At 42.5% G+C, this 20546-nt stretch overlaps 1 protein-coding gene across 1 annotated transcript in view; it reads left to right on the top strand.

The window, feature by feature from the left end:
* The first annotated feature begins 5383 nt into the window (after positions 1-5383).
* LOC144497977 (bromodomain-containing protein 2-like) overlaps positions 5384-20546 on the top strand; it is a 67809-nt gene continuing 52646 nt past the window's right edge. The window contains exon 1 of the mRNA XM_078219443.1: positions 5384-5474. The gene's annotated coding sequence lies outside the window, so the exon portion shown is untranslated. The remainder of the gene's footprint in view (positions 5475-20546) is intronic.

Here is a 20546-nt window from a genome sequence, read left to right as displayed (position 1 = left end):
TCCTCCACTCCAGAGAGAACAGCCCTAGCTCCCTCAACCTTTCCTCATAAGACCTACTCTCCAAACCAGGCAGCATCCTGGTAAATCTCCTCTGCACTCTTTCCAGCGCTTCCACATCCTTCTTATAGTGAGGTGACCAGAACTGCACACAATATTCCAAATGTGGTCTCACCAAGGTCCTGTACAGTTGCAGCATAACCCCACGGCTCTTAAACTCCAACCCCCTGTTAATAAAAGCTAACACACTATAGGCCTTCTTCACAGCTCTATCCACTTGACTGGCAACCTTTAGAGATCTGTGGATATGGACCCCAAGATCTCTCTGTTCCTCCACAGTCTTCAGAACCCTACCTTTGACCCTGTAATCCACATTTAAATTAGTCCTACCAAAATGAATCACCTCACATTTATCAGGGTTAAACTCCATTTGCCATTTTTCAGCCCAGCTTTGCATCCTATCTATGTCTCTTTGCAGCCTACAACAGCTCTCCACCTCATCCACTACTCCACCAATCTTGGTGTCGTCAGCAAATTTACTGATCCACCCTTCAGCCCCCTCCTCCAAGTCATTAATAAAAATCACAAAGAGCAGAGGACCAAGCACTGATCCCTGTGGCCCTCTGCTAGCAACCTGCCTCCAGTCTGAAAATTTTCCATCCACCACCACCCTCTGTCTTCTTAAATGTTTACCACTGCACCTCTACATAAGTACAAACATACAAATTAGAAACAGGGGTAGGTCATTGGGCCCCTCAAGCCTGCTCCACCCTTCAATAAGTGATTGTGGCCTCAAATCCACATTCACACCTAACCTTGATAACCTTTAACTCCATTGTTAGTCAAAAATTTATCTTAAAAATGTTCAATGACCCTGTCTCCACAGCTCTCTGGGGAAGAGAGTTCCAAAGGCTCATCACCTTCTGAGAGAAAAAAGACCTACCTCTTAACCTAAATACCTTGCTTTCAGTGATGTCATTGCTGAAAACCCAACTTTGCCTCAGTAGGTTGTACTAAATACCTTCAGTGTTGCAATAGGAACATTGTTATATTCAATGGAGCAGTTACACCAAAATATCTCCAGCGACATTTCATTGAATTTGTTTCTGTGGGGGCTGTGTGTGAAATGTCAATGAGCTCTTCTAATAGTTTTGATGGCACAGAACGTGACAGTTTATCTTCAATATTCTCACTAGAGCGATCTGTAGTCCATCATGTACAGCAGATTGTTTCATTGGTAGTTCTGGGAAATAAGTATTAAATTTGTCGTGTGAACCTGAAAGATGTGTTATTAGCTGTTGTTTGATTACTGTTAAGACCCAGGATAAAGACTCCCAAGTGTTTTGTGAAGTTAGCCTAGACCCTAAGTTTTAAATTTGATTTGGTGAGCATAAGATATTTCACTAGGAAGCTTTTATCAAATAAAGTTTATTTAAGAACATCGTTAAAATATAACAAAATGAATTAGCATAACTTTTACCAATTACAAGACTTAAACATAGAATCATAGAAACCCTACAGTGCAGAAGGAGGCCATTCGGCCCATCGAGTCTGCACCGACCACAATCCCACCCAGGCCCTATCCCCACATATTTACCCGCTAATCCGTCTAACCTACGCATCCCAGGACTCTAAGGGGCAATTTTTAAACCTGGCCAATCAACCTAACCCGCACATTTTTGGACTGTGGGAGGAAACCGGAGCACCTGGAGGAAACCCACGCAGACACGAGGAGAATGTGCAAACTCCACACAGACAGTGACCCGAGCCGGGAATCGAACCCGGGACCCTGGAGCTGTGAAGCAGCAGTGCTAACCACTGTGCTACCGTGCCAGTATTATTCCCACAGCTAGCTTTCTCTGTTGTTCCAAGTTAAACACTGTCCCACAGGCATACACCCTTCTTCAGACTTGGCACAGAAACAAGTGGTGCTGGATTTTCAGGTTTGTAACATCTATGGACAGAAATCCAGGTCAGCTGTTTACAAAGAAGGATATATCCTCAAAACAGCCAAACTTCAGAGAGGTAAACTTAATCTCTGGTGACTTCCAGTCTTCGAACTTCAGAGAGGGGAAAAACTCCAAGCTGCTTCGGAAAATAAAACTTAAACTGAAATGCTCTGTGAAAAATAGCTGTCACTCAGTCACATGACATGACCTGTCAATTACCCCAAATCAAACTCTATTCAGCAATCCCAAGGGACCATTAAAACCACAGAACACTGTATTAGTTCTGGTTCAAATCAACATTTTATCAACTGCCTCAGTAACAATAAAAGACACTGGCTACAGACAACATGGTGCTGACAAATCATCCTGCAGAGAAACATGATTAACATACATTTCTTAAAGGCACAGTATCATCACATTACATCAAAATCAAATTTTATTCTTGAATGAGAGACTGTAAGAGCTTAAACATATCTGTATTCCCCTCACAAATATAAACCTCTCAGACCTGTAGTTCCTTTTTCAATGCATCAATTCTTCCAAAAATGAGTTCTCCCAACTTGCATAGTTTTACTCAGCTTATGCATTTCCAGTTTGGCCTTCCACAAATCATCATTCTGCACTACGGCCGGTTCAGGTGCCTTATCAGTAAGTAAGCATGTATTTCTTGAAATTAAATACATGGGTAAGCATGTAAGGGCTGCTAAGGACGGCACGGTAGCACCATGGTTAGCACTGCTGCTTCACAGCTCCAGGGACCTGGGTTCGATTCCCGGCTTGGGTCACTGTCTATGTGGAGTTTGCGCATTCTCCTGTGTCTGCGTGGGTTTCCTCCGGGTGCTCCGGTTTCCTCCCACAGTCCAAAGATGTGTGGGTTAGGTTGATTGGCCATGCTAAAAAATTGCCCTTAGTGTCCTGGGATGCGTAGGTTAGAGGGATTAGTGGGTAAATATATGGGGGTAGGGCCTGGGTGGGATTGTGGTCGGTGCAGACTCGATGGCCCGAATGGCCTCTTTCTGTGCTGTAGGGTTTCTAAGATTCTAAGATTTCATTCTACCTCAAGACGGCCATCCTGTCTCTGTATGCATAAGCCTAGAATTATGCTCTGCATCCACTTCCTCACAATGTGCTGCAAAACACATGGAATTTGTTGCTCTGGATTTAATAAAATTAGCAAGACCCCTGCCACCTCCACAAAATTCCAACAGACGTGTCCAAATATCACGGGTGCAATGCTTCTACTTTTTGCACAACACAAGAATGCTATGAGTTTTTGAACACCAGAATGCTTTCTGGTCTATGTTGCAGCCTCATCAAACTGTCCAGCTGATATCTGCTAATGTCATGATTTCAATCAACAATTTGAACATATTGCCTGACTTTGTTATATTAAGTTCCTTATAAAGTAAGAAGCTTTCTTTCATTTCTTATTCCACACATATAGGTAGATGGGATATTTTCCAAATATCTGTAGAATTGTCAAGTTGTATAGTAGTCATTGTCATGCAGTCATTCAATACATTGTAAAATTGTCCACTGACACCGTCTACTGACGGTGATTTAGGCATTGGTATTTTTTCCAGTTCCCCGGGCTTCTGCTCTCCAGATATTTCCCTTACAATTTTCCATGGTATTATCAATTCCTCAGCAATCATACGTGACTATTTTGCTTCAGCAATTTCCTGTGCCACTAAGTAGGCTGAGAATATAAGTTTTTTTATCAATGTTCATTGTGGATTTAATTTCTGCTTGAGTACCAGGGAGAAGGTAAGTGTGTAAGGTAACTGAGAGTGGGAGTGGTGCAGTTTGGATGGCCAGCGTAAGATCAAGTGGTCGAGTGTGGGTCAGGTGGCTGAGAAAGTGGGCGGGAGGAAGCAAGGGTGGGGGTGGGGGGGGGGGGGGGGTGGTCAGAAGGATAATCTGTCAGAAGGGTAGTTGGGGGTAGTGTGGGGTCAAGAGGGTTTTTTGGAGTGGGAAATATTAGAGTCAGGGGGTTATCAGGAATGGGAGGATAGATGGGATGGTGGGGAAGTAGTTGGGGGGGTCAGGTGGGTAATCAGGATGTGTTTGGTAATATGGTGGGGGAGGGAGCCAATAGTATAGTTATCCTTCTAACGTCTTCAAGGTAACTATTCCACTGGGATTCAGAACTTTTAAAACAGAGCATTGAATGGTTCCCAGTGCAAGGTGATTGTTCATAGTAAGTTTGAACACCAGTTAATTCCTGTGGTTACTGCCATGCAGTAACCGGGCAGCACGGTAGCACAGTGGTTAGCACTGCTGCTTCACAGCTCCAGGGACCTGGGTTCGATTCCCGGCTTGGGCCACTGTCTGTGTGGAGTTTGCACATTCTCCTCGTGTCTGCGTGGGTTTCCTCCGGGTGCTCCGGTTTCCTCCCACAGTCCAAAGATGTGCAGGATAGGTTGATTGGCCATGTTAAAATTGCCCCTTAGTGTCCTGGGATGCGTAGATTAGAGGTATGAGCGGGTAAAATATGTAGGGATATGGTGGTAGGGCCTGGGTGGGATTATGGTCGGTGCAGACTCGATGGGCTGAATGGCCTCTTTCTGTACTGTGGGGTTTCTATGATTTCTATGATCCGGGGCAGGAGGAGGAGTGGAGTTCCAGCTTATTTTCTGGGGTATCTCTGGTGTACAACCCTCCAGACACCAGAAGTTCTGAACCATGACTTGGCTAGGAGACAATATGGGTCAGCAAGCACAAGGGTGAGAGGGGAACCCGACCCGCTGCCAGTTGAGATAAGATGTGGAGATGCCTGCATTGGACTGGGGTGGGCACAGTAAAAAGTCTCACAACACCAGGTTAAAGTCCAACAGGTTTATTTGGAATCACGAGCTTTCAGAGCAGTGCCCCTTCAACAGGTGATATATGTACATGTGAGTCCTCCTGAAGAAGGAGCAGCGCTCCAAAAGCTCCTGATTCCAAATAACCCTGCTGGGAGTTTAACCCAGTAAGAAGTTTAACAACACCAGGTTAAAGTCCAATAGGTTTATTTGGTAGCAAAAGCCACAGTTTAACCGGGCATTGTGAAACTTGTCACTGAATTGAGTCAAGAGCAGCAAAGTTTTAGATGACCTGAAGTCGATGAAAGGAAGGTTCTACACCAGCCCAGGAGTGTGCTGGAATAAAGGCAAACAGCTGCGGATGCTGGACAAACTCAGCAGGTCTGGCATCACCTGGACAACAACCTGCCCCAAACTTTTGGAAAAGGCACTGGCAGCTTCTACAGGGGAGGGAGGGAGGGAGGGGGCGGGGCGCGCGGGGATGGGGCGGGGTCGGAGAGGGCAGGTGAGCGGGGCCGAGGGGCGGGGACAGGGCGGGGCCGGAGAGGGGAGATGAGCGGAGCCGGGGAGGGGAGGGGAGGGGCGGGGCCTAGGAAACGCCCCCAATATAAACGGGCTGGTGACGTAACTGGCGCTCCATGGCCAGTGCGCGAGGCGCTGGTTTGAAAGGCGCGAGCGGTTAACGGTCTCTGCGCGCGCCTGGCGGCACCGCTTTAACCATAAGGTCAGTGCACAGCTGGCAGGAGGAGGAGGACAAGGGTCCTTGTGGAGGGGAGAGAGTCAGACAGTGCGAGAATTAAAACACTAAACACATGCAAAGTCAACTTAACCACTTCTTACATGGTATTTTTTAGGCCCATGAGTAATGATGGGGTAATAACGGGAGTTGGACGCGGGCAGTTGCGGGTTTTCCTCTCTCGGTGTAGAGGAGGCTGTAGTTTCACGGGGAAGGCAGCGAGTTTGTTGCTGGACAATTCCAGATTCTTTCCCCCACATCCCTCCTTTTCCAGAAAATAACCAAGTTTTTAAGTTAGCTCGAGCCTGCTTCTTGCCGACATCTTGCTGGTTTTTTTTCCCAGAGAATCTTTTTTTGATTTTATTAATAAACAAAATACAACAAGCAATTGATCTAGTCGTTGCTTTTGGGTTGTAAGGTTTCGAAAATTAACCCAAGGTGATTGTTTAGTTTGCACTCAACGGACCAAAGCAAACTTTTCTTGTGTAGCCGATAACTCGGTTGCGCAAATACAGGCGAAAGCACCTGCCCGTCGTTAATAACATTTTGCCAGTTTAAGCAGTCGCCAGCCAATTCCTAAAGCTTTAGGCGTGTTCTGCGGGAAATAATTGGGGCACCAGTTTGAATCAAGTCAAAGAACTGATACTACCAACCCTCTGGCAGCTTCTTCAATACCCAAGACTCGCATTGTTGCATTCGACATTCCTGTCCAAAATATTGGATATGTTTTAGTTTATTTGGGCAGCTCTGGTGAGCACAGCGTTAGTAATAGTCGTTTCTAATCCTAATCACCAATCTGAATTATGTGGGGCTGATAGCACGGTTCCATTGGCAGACGACTTGCCATTGATTAAGTTTTCCTACACTTCCTGTAGTTCTTGACCTCAACTTTTGTCCTCTTTCTATAAGAAGTCTCTCAACACCAGGTTAAAGTCCAATAGGTTTATTTGGAATCATGAGCTTTCGGAGCACTGCTCCTTGGGGTGAGTGGCTTTCTACAAAGTTGCTCATTGCAGCCCCATGTTGTTCCTTGGCACAACTTTATTTTGTGGGTGCACCTGATTAATAAACAGTATTTCTCTATTGGATTAAAAATCAGTCGTTACTGCAGTTCTATCTTTGGCTGAACCTGGAGGATCAAAACGATTCAAAATTGCCTCTTTTCTTTTAATTGTTTTCTCAAACCCCATTCCTGTCAGTAATTGGAAGTCCTCAGAAGTTTGAGCAGCACCTCTGGAGAGAAAACTGGTTAATTGTAATGGCCTGTGATTTTTCACCAGAACTGCAATGCTACCATTATTTTTCTCAGCAGATGCTACCTGACCAGATTTCCAGTATCTATAGTATTTTGCTTGTGCTATCTTGTGGGCTTCTTGGAAGTTGTTTACCAGGGCTTTCCTCTGCTGTTTCCAATCGCCTCTTAAGCCTGCAGTCCCCTCACCACTTCTAACGTTGCCTCTTCATTTCCCTTCACCTACTACTTGCCCCTCTCAATGAAATCCATTTCTTCTCTATCTTTTCTCCCACTCCCTAAGCAAAATTTCAGACCACTCAACTGACACCATGCTTTCTTAAAGCTTCCTTTAGCCACTTGTCATTCAATTCAAAATTGGGATCATTGGTTTATTTCCTTAGCGTGACTGTTGCTAATCATGAAGTTGTCTTAATCAAGGACCTTGAATATGTTATTTCCTGCTGCAGCTCTCCTTTTAAGAGTCCCCTGAGACTAGTTTCCACCTGGCCCACAACTCTGTTTTACATGGAGCTCACTCCAGCTACCTGTCTCTCTTCCACAATTGTGTGCATTTCCCAGTGAGGGACTGTATACCCTGGTATGTTTGTTTTCTGGGAAATGAAACTAGTTCTATTTTTTATTTGGTTTGATTGGACCATTTGTAAGTATTTCATCGGTGGTGCCCCCTTCTGATTAAGGGAGTACTTGTGCTTATTTGCTTTCTAGTGACATTGGGTTAATTGGTGCTTTTTTTAGTCCAATTAAAACATTGCCCAATGACACACTACTGACTAATTTTCTCTAGAGCTGTTCTTTAATGTTAAAGGTGTAATTTAAATAAATTCAATTGCTATCCTGCTTGACTTTGTACAATTCTACTCAGTTGCATAATTTGTTACAAGTGTTAGTAAATCTGATTTTTCAATAAACATGCATTCAATTTTTCCTCAACTGTAAATGACCATGAATAATTGACTTCTGGCCAATTGGCAGTTCATAACTTTAGCAAGTTTGATCATTTAAACAACAGGATGATTTAAAATGTATTTTTAGGTTTCCACCTTTTCAATGTAAAGGAAATGTTGCTTATTGTGTTGACTGAATGTAACCTTCAATTTAGGAAAAAAATTTACATGACTTAATGTGGCATTGTTGTACAGTTTTCCTACTGTGAGCCATGATTGCTCTTTATGTACAGAATCAACTGCATTTGTACTATCACTCCTCCAGCCTGCTACTGTTTGGACCCAGCAGTATGCAGTACAGTGACTGCAATCTTGTACCTGAAGAAGAAACTTATCAATTCACTCATTACTGAAATTCAAATCCATTATATCGTTTTGAACAGCAGGGCCCGTTTTTAAACATTTGCATTATTAATTATGGTTAGTTACTGTTACTTCTAATGAGCATCTGCTGCCTTAAAACTGGTACTTGGGATTCCTGATTACAGGCTAGCAATATTCTGTAAAGTGCAGAATTTGTCCACCAGTATCATTGAATATCTCAAAGTAATTTGTTTTTGGGTCTAAAAATGGTTGGATGGAGAAAAAGGAATCAAAGTATTCAGGGGTACATCTCAGACATTTAATCTTATCATTGTCTGCTGTGAGGTGATTTTAAACATGACTGTATTCATCTCACTTTTTGACACAAATGTTCACATTAAGTCTGTCCAAAACTTAATAAAGAGCTTTGCTCGTTCAAACAGGAGTTGGTATCAAATTCCTTAACTTTGTAGTTCATATACAGTTGTTTCTCAATACATCTATTGATTAATTGTATTAACTGAAGAAAAGGATTAACTGGTCTGACCTAGAAGCTGAATGAGCAGTTGTAACTGGAGTGAATCATTTAATCATGGAATGCAACATTAAGTGGATCGTCAAAACAAAATTTGCTAAGTTGTGGAAATCCAGCGTGGAGAAAGGAAGGCCTTTTTAACATTAAAACTTGGGATTTGTGGAAGTTTAACTAAAAATTTTGTCAATGTTGAAGCACTGCTGCAAATATGGTAATGGAAAACTTGAAACAGGCTAAAATACATATGTAAACTAGGAACTTCTCGGAACATGTATCTTATTCAGCAGAAACATTTTAGTGATATCCTCAAAGGATCCCTGGAAATCAAATAAACCCACCTACTCGAGAGTCCCTAGCTTGTGGCTGACTTCCAGACCCTTGCAGAATGCCACAATTCAATCGGGATCTTCAGCAGCCGACAACACTGGAACCATCGATGGGATGGACATGTGAGCCACTTCTGGAGCTAAGTCCTGGCAGACTCCTCCTTCTGCCTTAGCCACTGAAACCAAAAGCTGCATTGGTCCCACCACAGACATGGAACTATTTTGTTGAGAGGCTGGTACGTACTTGAAATGGGGAACGCTTGTCACCTAGAGTTGGCTCCACTCTCTTGCATAAGTGGTCAACATGCTTCTTAACTCTGACTCTGTGCCTCCACCACATGACTGGCCTTGTCTTCGCCAAGACACTCCTTGGTACCCAGACAGGTCTGCCATGATAATTCCGTACCAACACAGGGTCATCCACATTGAACAATCTCATGATGCTCTTTCTGGGGGGCTTGCCTAGTCTCCATGCTCTCTAGCAAATTTGGGAACACATGCCCTAACAGTAAGCAGGCATTGACCCATTAGCAACTCTGCAGGTATAACCCCAGTGGTGGCACGGGGTGCAGTGTTGTAGTACAGCAAAAAACTTGCCAATTGCAACAGTCTATGAAGTTGCTTCTTCATAGATGCATTGAATGTCTACACAGCTTGCTCTGCCACCCCTTTTTGAGGCTGGATGGTAAGTGCTGACCTAGCATTGTGAATGCCATTAGACTTGAGAAGAAAAGTCCAAAATTCATCTGCTGGGAATGACATTCCATTATTTAATACTAACACTTAGGGAAGACCATGAATTGCAAAAATTTGCCTCACTTTCTCAATAGTGACGGTAATGGATCTCATGAGCTTTGTCAATGCCAGACCACCAGACATAATGTCTGGCCTGTGCTTTAATTCTGCTCTGGCCAAGGTGGGAGCAGTGGCTGTTGCCCCAGGGGTGCTAAAATGACACTGGGCCCCCCACACTAGTACTGCATCTTCACATCTTGTCCCTGAATACAGCTTCATTTGCTCTGCCTTGTGAAAGTGCCATCCTGTCGGGACCATTTTTGCTAACACCAGCTGCTCATCTGTCCACAACTTAATGAAACGGTGTGAAAAAAATAGAGCCAATACTATCTCTTGTGGGATGGGCGGTAATGATATGGTCTGTGGCAGAGGAGAGTGCTTTGGTGTTGGCAGAAAATGGAGTTTCAAGGGTTAAGTAGTGATTAAACTTAATTTCAAGCCTAATTTCAAGCTAAATTAGTTTAATCTAGTAACTAAAAGATGCTCTTTTTGATTAGGTGTCATTTAGTTGCATTTCTGAAACAGCAGTCAGCTGAGTTGCTCTCAGCTGAAGCTGGTTAACCGAGCAACTGGTTTAATCCAGTTTCAAAAACATAGATTTTGGGGCCCATGAAAGGGAAGCCATCCTCTTGGCTGAATGGGTGTTTTGGAGTTGGGTGAAAACAGAGTTAAGTAAAACAGAGAGAAGGTGAAGTTGAAAGAGCAGATCTCAAGTCTGTCTGGGCAGGAGCAGAGCTCCATGAACACTGAACTAATTTGGTGAGGTTGAGTAATTGTTATTGGATTATTGCTTGTGTTGGTAAGATCACAATTGGGAGCTGACTTGAGGAAACAGCAGGATGAAGCAAAGCACTCCAGAACACACAACAAGGTGAGCCAGTGGCAGAGTTCAAAGTGACATGCGGCAGTGCAGGCAGCTGATTGTTCAGGTGGGTATTTCTTTTTTAACTTTTTCAAGGATGTTAGTTTGGAGTAACTAGTGTTTAAAGTAGAAGGTCCCTTATGTAATGTGTACTCTAAATGAAAGGAAAAATTAAGAGCTTAGTTCTTGGCGGGGAACTCAGCCCGGTGGAATGCTCTCCCTGCATTGGGGGAAATCGGGAATACTTCCAGTGTCTCTGACCATCTGTACTGGAGATGTATTCAGCTGCAGATCCTGAATGGCTGACTGCATTGCGCAACTGGAGCTATGGATGGAATCACTATGGAGCATCTGTGATGCTGAGAATGTTGTAAATAGCACATTTAGCAAGCTTGTCACACAGTAAGCAATCATTGTAGAGGTAGAAAAGGGTTGGGTGATCACCAGGAAGAATAGTGCACCAGTCCTCTGTAGTCATCCCCCTCTCAAATAGATATACCATGTTGGATACTGTTGGAGTACATGGGCATCTCCTGGCCAGGGGGTGGAAGAAGAGAAACAGCAACAGCCAAGTTTGTGGCACCATGGTTGGCTGTGCTGCACAGATGGGGAGGAAAAAGACAGGGAGAGTATTAGTGATTGGGGCTCAATTTGTAAGGGGTGCCAACAAGTGTTTCTGTGGCTGTGGACAAAATTCTCAAATGGTATGTTGTTTCCCTAGTGCCAGGGTGGCTACAGGAGCATTCTGAAGGGGGAGGGTGAACAGCAAGTCGTCATAGTACATGTCAGTACCATGGACATAGGTAGAAAACAAGATGTGATCCTACAACACGAATTTAGGGAGTTAAGTAGTAGTAAATCATAGAAACCCTACAGTACAGAAAGAGGCCATTCGGCCCATCGAGTCTGCACCGACCACAATCCCACCCAGGTCCTACCCCCATATCCCTACATATTTTTCCCGCTAATCACTCTAATCTACGTATCCCAGGACACTAAGGGGCAATTTTAGCATAGCCAATCAACCTAACCCGCACATCTTTGGACTGTGGGAGGAAACCGGAGCACCCGGAGGAAACCCACGCAGACACGAGGAGAATGTGCAAACTCTACACAGACAGTGACCCAAGCTGGGAATCAAACCCAGGTCCCTGGAGCCTTGAAGCAGTAGTGCTAACCACTGTGCTACCGTGCCACCCTGTGTAAAGAACAGGACTTCTAGGGTTGTATTCTCTGGATTACTTCCGGTGCCACATGCTAGTGAGAATAGGAAGATGGGTCAGATGAATGTTTGGCTTATGGGAAGGAGGGCTTTAGATTTTTGGATCATAGTTTCTGGGGTGGTGGGACCTATACAAGCTGGACAGGTTGCATCTGAGGCAGAATGGATCCAATATTATTCGGGGGTTTGCTTGTGCTGTTCGAGAGCTTTTAAACTAATTTGGCAGGGGGATGGATGGAGCAAGGTTCAGTCAAATAGAGAAAGAAAGCTAGGTCAGTCCAGCAGGTAGAGAAGGCATAGACATGATAAGGTACATGGGAGGATTGGAAAACTAAATTGCAACTATTTCAATATAAGGAACTGTCTGGTAAGGCAGATTAACTTGTGTGGTGATCAGCATATGGAAATATGATATTGTTGCAATCACGGAGACATGGTTAAAAGGTTAAGACTGGCAACTCAACGTTCCAGAGTGTAGAAGTTTTGGGCATGATTTGGGGCAGGGTGTCAGAGAAGGAGGCATTGCAATATTGATAAGAGACCATCATTGCAGTAATGAGGCAGGATGTTTTAGGCTTTTCAAATAAGGCTGTCTGTGTAGAGCTTAGAAATTTAAAGAAAGTGACCACTTTGGGATTATACAGCAGGCTTCCCAACAGTCAGAGGGAGATGGAGGAGCAGATATGTAGGCAAATCACAAGAGGTGTGAGTGGAAAGGGTTATAGCAGCAGGGGATATTAACTGGAATCGCCTTAGTGTGAAAGGATTAGGCTGGAATTTTTAAATTCCAAGATAGCTTTCTGTCCTACGAAGGATGGGGCAGTGTTAGACCTAATCCTAGAGAATGAAGCTGGGCAAGTGGTTGAAGTATCAGTGGGCTAGCATTTTGGGAGGTAGTGACCATAACTCATATATTTCAAAAGGAATATTCAAATCTGTAGTTTGGGTTACATACAAATATTAGTCAATAGTGATTTTAGTTTTTGTTACAGTAAGTCTTGATATGAAATCATGTCATGTCATCCTTTCAGCTACCAACAGGAAATTTGAATTTATTTTTTATCGTCTCTATGGGGATCATAGCATGGATTGGATATAAATTAACGGACAGAGATTGACAAGTAGGAATAAACAGACCATTTTCAGAATGGCAGTGTGTAACTGTAGAGTGCCATAAGAGTAGAGGCTCAGCCATTTAATATGTTCAGGACAGAGAGCAATAGATGTCTATACATTAAAGAATGGGAAAAATGGCATGGTGGTAGAAGATCAGCCATGATCTAGTTGAATGGGGGAGTTGGCATGAGGGACTGAATGGCCGACTGCTCTTATTTACTGTGTTCCACTTGAGTCTTGATTATTTATTATCTTTATTGGTGATCGTCAAAGTTTGCTGATGCTACAAAGCTTGATGAGAAAGTAAGCTGAGGAGGATGTAGAGACTACAAAAGGACGTAGAGCAGTTAGATGATAGAACGAGAAGGTGGCAGACGGAGTATGATATGGGGAAGCATGAAATTCAGAAACCGGTAATCACTGGATTCAGAGGATTTGGGTATCCCTGTACATGAATCACAAAGTTAACATGCAGGTACAGCAAGCAATTAGGAAGGCAAATCTTATGTTTGTCCTCATTACAGTATAACATTTTAAGTGCCATTATATAAGGTTCTGCTCTCCTTAAGGATGGGTGTACTTGCCTTAGGGGGTGCATAGAAGGTGTCTATATTCTCTGGACACCATAAGAATGAGAGGTAATCTCTCAAATGTTACCATGACGAGAGCTTGATTCAGTAAGTATGGAGAAGCTGTTTCTGCTGACTGCAGAGTCTAGAAATAGGGGTCATAGTCTCATTATAACAGGTTTGTTACATAGGACTTGGTTGAGGAAAAATTCCGTCACTGAGAATCTTTGTGGATTTTCTTTCGCAGAGGGCTGTGGAGGCTTGGTCATTGAAGATATTCAAGACTGAGAGATTTTTGTACAGTTAAGAGAATCAAGGGATATGACAGAGTGAAGTTGAGATTGAAGATCATTCATGATCTAATTGAATGACGGCATGCTTGACAGGCATGCTCCTATTTTTGTATACTGTTATTGGAGAAATATATTCATCCCGTTGCAACCATCCTAGGAAATGTAAATTGGAAACTCATTGAATGAAGAACACTTCAACTGCAAGAATTATTTTCAAATTCTCAAAAGCTATGTAGTGCCCCAAATGGAATTTTTGATTGTTACCCTTGGAAGGCTGGGACAGTATTCTGCCATCCACTAAATTAGTAAATTTACGTTTGAAATGACAAGCTCTTAATTTAGTTATTGTGACTCATTTCACAGATCTAATCTGTAACAGTTGAATAAAACAATGAGTCATTCAATTTTGATCCTCTTCAACACTTTTTTTCCCACATTTTGACTAAAGGATTTTTTTTATTTCTGGGATTTGTGATCCTTTCTGAAATGTTGAGCAATTTGGTTTATATAAAACTTTGAATGATAAATTCATACAAAATCCTTTAATTAGAGGAAATTTAAGTTAATTGGGGACAAACAATGTGTTAAATCAGATGGTGCAGACATCAAGAGATGGCGGTGAGATAAACATGTGTCATTGAGCATCACTGGTGCACATGTGGAAACTGAAGTTTTTGGATATTGCCACAATGGGGCAATATGTAAAAGAGAAATAGGAGGCCTAGAATATATGCTTAGGGACTCTAATGGTGTGAGCGTGGGAAGATAAGCCATTGCTGATTGATTTTCTGGCACTATATGATGGAACCTGGCAAGAGTTGCAACCTGCTGGAAAGCAGAGGATGGTGTGGTCAGCCATGTTGAAAGCTGCAGATAAGTTTGGAGGATGAAGAGGGATGACCACTGTCATGTAGCATGCCATTTGTGAATTTGATAAGGTCTGTTTCAATATGGCAAGGCAGAAACTTGATTGGGACAGATTCAATTTGGAATTATGGAAAAGATAGCAGTTTTCAGAGGTATCATGTTGAAGGACTAAAATTCAGTGTAACTGTTCAACAGGAAACATTGATAGTCAGAATTAGGAACGCACAATCATGGATATACTGATGAGATTTCAGAGATTTCAACTCCAGAACTTGATATCTGACTGGCAGTTGAATATTACTGCAGCAGTCCTTGAATCATTTATTACATTGTACTTCTCTTTGTAGACACACCAACCATGCACAAGGATTGGTGAACAAATAATGTAGGTTCTTTATTTGTTAACTATAGATGGTTGCCTGGGAAATTTAAGTATTATACATCTAATCTCTACTCCAGCTGCGTATAGGCTGACTGACTATGTTGCAAGACTAATACATTGCATGTATTAGCCTTGATTGACAGTAGTTCAGGATGTGCTTCCTTAAGGATGCATACATATTGTTTCAACGTTGGTGTGGTGAGAGATTTTGGCATGATCATGAGCAGTTTACATGTTGAAGATCCCATGCAAGCAGATCATGCTGTCAATGAAAAATAAGTGGGAATCAAAATGGGTCGTCCTCGTGCATATCAGAAATTTGGAAATTGTAGACTTATAATAATTGTATTGGGACCACTAAAGATAGAATAGAATGATATTAATGCCACGGTGAAGCACCATATTTGTTAAATGTTTTACAGTGTATAAGACAAAAAATAAGTTGAAAATGCAGGGGAGGGCATTGAATTTTAAAGACAGGCATACGATGTTATTGATGATTTGTTGAATTGAAAACAAGATGGCAGGGATGTTCATCAGAAATTGGTGCATTGGGTGGCATGATGCATTCAGGAATTTGGCCAAAGATGGGTTAGAGATTGTATGGAGCATAGGAGTAGGTCATCAGTCCCTTGAATATGCTCCACCATTTAACAAGATCATGGATCCTCATCTACCTCAACACCATCTTCCTGTGCTATTCCCATATCCCTTAATGTCACTTATCTAGAAATCTATTGACCTCTGCTTTGAACATACTCAATTACTGTGCCTCCATAGGCTTCTGGGGTAGAGAATTCCAAAGATTTATCGCACTCTGAAGAAATTCCTCTTTATCTCAGTTCTAAATGATCTACCTCTGTATGGTATTTATATAGTGGTTGTGGGTAAACGTTTTAATCAGGGGATGGTGATTGGTTTTGAAAGGAGTAGACTTGTCCCTGAAGTTGGCGAGAGGTTGATTGCACCACAAAAAAGTTTATAATCTTTCCAGTGGTATCAAAAAGATTGCTACTTCAGATGAACTATTGTAAACTTAATATCAAAAAGAATAGCTAACATTGATATATATTGGATACAAAAGCATAGGTTCGTGGATATCAGCATAATCTGTCTGCTGTCTTCATCACTATCTCTCCTCCCTCCCTGCCCTGAACCTAGTATTTTGCAATTGCTTGTCACTGCCTTCTGTAAACTTCTCTTCCATAAGGCACCTCATGCATTCTACTTTCTTTCCCCCATTCCGTTCCCCTTACTGATCATGTTAACTGATATCGGTAGTTGCCTTTTCTCCAGCACCTTCTGCCTCTCTTTAGAACTGTTGTCGTCATCCTTCCTCAGAAGATCCTATTCATAGTTCTGTACTTCAATCTCCAAACTTACTTTCCTCCGATTCCTATTTTTCAGTTCGGTGACCATCTTGCGCAAAATTGTGCTGCAGCCTCAACTTTTTACAATTTGCATCAATGACTTAGAGAAGGGGAGCGAAGGCCTGGTCGCTAAATTTGTAGATGACACAAAGGTAGGAACACATGTTGCGAAGAAGACAGTTTGCAGATGGCTATAGACAGGCTAGGTTAAATGAATGCGCAAAAATCTGGCAGATGGAGTATAATGCGAGTGTGAGAAGTTGTTCATTTTGCATTTACTAAAATGGAGAATGGCTGCAGAGGGATGTAGCTGTCCTCATGCATGAATCACAAGGTTATTATGCAGGTGCAGCATGGAATGCTATTTATTAGAAGAGAAATTGAACATTAAGGATGTTATGCTTCACTTTTGCAGGGCTTTGGGGAGACTGCAGCTCGAATACGGTGGGTAATTTTGGTCTTATTTAAGGAAGGGTGTAAGAGTGTTGGAGGTGGTTCAGAGGAGATTTACTAGATTGATATTCGGAATAAGTGGGTTGTCTTATGAATGCACTAAATTATTTTTCTCCAAAGATTCCTAATCTGTTCCCAAGACTATTTGAATTGGAAAACATATGACTGATGGGTACTGCGGAACGTTTGAACACTTGAGTAGGGCCCATTAGGGATGAAGGGGGCAATGTGGGTTGGACATTTGTAGAGTGTTGAATGAATGCTTCACATCTGTCTTCATCCAAGAGACTGAGGATGATATGGAATTCAGGGAGAGAGAGAGGTTCTTGAGTAAATTGACATAGGGAAGGAAACATTTTGGAGGTGTTGGCAGCCTTAACAGTGGATAAATATCCAGGCCCAGATGAATTGTGCCCTAGGCTGCTGTGGGAAGCAAGGGAGGAGATTTCAGATGCTCTGACCTAAATTTTAAATTCCTCTCTGGCCACAGTGGAGGTGCCAAATGACTGGAGAACAGCTAATGTGGTTCTGCTATTTAAGAAGGGCTGTAGAGATAAACCAGGGAACTACAGACCAGTGAGTCTCAGGTCAGTGGTAGGGAAACTATTGGAGGAACTTCTGAAGGAGAGCATCTATCTCCACTTGGAGAGGCAATGCTTGATCAGGGATAGTCAGCATGGCTTTGTCAGAGGGAGGTCATGCCTAACCAATTTGATTGAATTTTTTGAGGAGGTGACCAGGTGTGTAGACGAGGATAGTGCAGTCAATGTCATTTATATGGATTTCCGCAAAGCCTTTGACAAGGTTCCACATGGGAGACTTGTAAAGTAGATAAATTCACATGGGATACAGGGTAATTTGATAAAGTGGATTCAAAATTGGCTCAGTTGTAGGAGACAGAGGGTGATGACAGAAGGCTGCTTTGGTGACTGGAAGCCAGTGTCCAGTGGAGTACCACAGGGGTCTGTGTTGGGCCCACTATTATTCGTCATTTATGTAAATGATATTGATTATGTCGGGGGTAGGATTAGTAAGTTTGCGGATGACACAAAGATTGGATGGTTGGTTAACAGTGAGGCGGAGTGTCTTGGGCTACAAGAAAAAATAGATGGAATGGTCAAATGGGCAGATAAGTGGCAGATGGAATTTAACCCTGAAAAGTGTGAGGTGATACACTTTGGAAGGAGTAATTTGACAAAATACTCGATGAATGGTAGGACTCTAGGAAGTTCTGTGGAACAAAGGGACCTTAGTGTGTTTGTTCACAGATATCTGAAAGTGGAAGGGCATGTTAGGATGATGAAAAAGGCTTATGGGACACTTGCCTTTATCAATCGAGGCATAGATTACAAAAGCAGAGGAGTCATGTTGGAGTTGTATATAACTTTGATGAGGCCACAGCTAGAGTACCGTGTGCAGTTCTGGTTGCCATATTATCGGAAGGATGTGATTGTACTGGAGGGGGTGCAAAGGAGATTCACCAGGGAGATGAAACATTTAAGTTATGAAGAGAAGTTGTGCAGGCTTGGGTTTTTTTCATTGGAGTAGAGAAGACGAGGTGACCTGATCGAGGTGTACAAGATTGAGAGACATGGACAGAGTGGATAAGGAGCCCCTTATCCACTTAGTTGTTCCCCTTAGTTGAAGTGTTAGTCACGAGGGGACATAGGTTCAAGGTGAGGGGCAGGAGGTTTAGGTGGGGATATGAGGGAAAACCTTTTTACCCAGAAGGTGGTGACTGTCTGGAATGCGCTGCCTGGGACTAGTGGAGGCAAATTGCCTCGTATCCTTTTAAAAGTGTCTAGATGAGCACTTGGCACATCATAACATTCAGGCCAAGTGCTGGCAGATGGGATTCGGGTGTTGCTAATGCGTCGGTGCAGACTCAATGGGCCGAAGGGCCTCTTCTGAACTGTATGATTCTATGACTTAATGATGCACGCAGTTTCTTGAGCAATATCCCAGTTCTACCGAGGTAAAACGTAAAATGGAAGTTCGTCTTTTGAGGAGAAGATGTTATTCATCATCTCTGGATCAGGACTGAGTCTTTGGAGCAATTTATTTGGGTAAATAAGGTTGCTTTATCCATTGGGCCACTAATAACTTGTTTCAGTACAGGAGTTTACCTGGGTCAGTGCTATGTTATTTATCACCTTTTGCTTTGTGTTTGTGGATGTCTTGTGCCTTTATTCACAAATCTGAGAATCTGGTGTATATCTTTGTCTATCCCTGTAATTTTTGTGTTGGCGTTATGTTGTGAATATAACTTCTGCTTTATATTTTTCTATATTTTGTTTTGTTTTTTGTGTACATTTCCTTTTGAGTGAGTTGCAAGATGTGCCATGTTTTTGAACAGTTGGATTTTTTCTTCTGCCAAGGAGATTTGATATTGACATGCTTTGGTTTGCATGATTTTTTTCTTAAGTAATACTGTGTAATTTTGAATTCGAAATCTTCTCTATTTGGTTGGCTGTGGAACCTTAATTGCTCTCAATCACCCCTCATCCAAAAGCATTTGCATATCCAAATTGGGATTATTTTTGCAACCTTTTCAGTCAATGTTGATGAACATAAACCTCACTCAGTGAATTGTGTTTGTTGCTAGATTGAAATTCACTTTTGCTTTTAATTTTGTTAGCAGCTTTGAGTCCTGCCCCCTGCCAACAATGTAGTATAACATTTTTAATTTAAATTTCTGTTGTCAGCATTGAATTCTGCTTCAGGGACAGGAGAAAGAGAATTGTCCATTACACCACGACATTCAGTATCTCACCCCACTCAAGATGGAAAAACAGCTGAAGAGGGTACATCCAACATGAATAGCGGAAATAGCAAAATCCTCATGATGTGGATAGAAGTTGTAGGGTCTTCAGAAGTCAAGCCAGGCCAGCAACAGAAAGCAGTGTGGGCTGCTCCATAAACCCATCAAACATATCAGCCAGAACTGTGGATGTAACAATCGGGGTTGTTGCTAGGGAGGTAAACCAGAAACAAAGCAAAGGTAGGACCAGTGTGAGTGAAAATGGGACCTGATGATGTATACAAGCGAAGCAGGGTGCAGAGCACTAGTAAGCGGTGTCATGCATTTGGTGGGAAAACCAGTCCAGCAGTTTTAGTTGGCAATACTGGGCTGTCCGTACATCTTGGAGCTAGCTGGAACCTTGCTTCAAGCAAGACCACAGTTGGAAGCAGGAACAGAATCCTATGTCATTACAGAAATAAGAATATTAACTTCAGTTTGCTTTTAGTAACAGACCAGTCTGAAACCAGTAGTTTCATAAAATACCAAGAGATTTTTACTTTCAGTAGGTTAATAAAAGATTCTCTTAACAGATGGAGCAGAGGAAGATATGGTAGGGAATGAGTAGGATTTACACCAGATGGTGCAGTGACAGGTTATCATTGGAACTGATATAAAAGCATTTAAATTAAAATTATTTTTAAAGTGGAAATACGGGAAAGAGGGGTGGGGGGGGGGGGTTCCAGCAAGGGGGGATACAGATTCTAGCAAGACCATGGAAGGATTTAAAAGCAAGGATGCAATTTTTGAAATCAAATCAGCATTTAAGTCGGAGTCGATATAGTGAGTAGAGATGATGGATGAATATGACCTGATACAGGTCACGGGCAGCAGAGTTTTGCATAAACCCAAGTTTGCAGAAAGTTTAATGCGGAGATCAGCAAGGGGAATGTTGGAACACTTGGAGGTAACTGGCATGAATGAGGGTAAACACAGTAAGAAGTTTAACAACACCAGGTTAAAGTCCA

This window comes from Mustelus asterias, chromosome 8, assembly GCF_964213995.1.
Source record: "Mustelus asterias chromosome 8, sMusAst1.hap1.1, whole genome shotgun sequence".
Taxonomy (NCBI): domain Eukaryota; kingdom Metazoa; phylum Chordata; class Chondrichthyes; order Carcharhiniformes; family Triakidae; genus Mustelus; species Mustelus asterias.
This window is presented reverse-complemented; position numbering and strand designations above follow the sequence as displayed.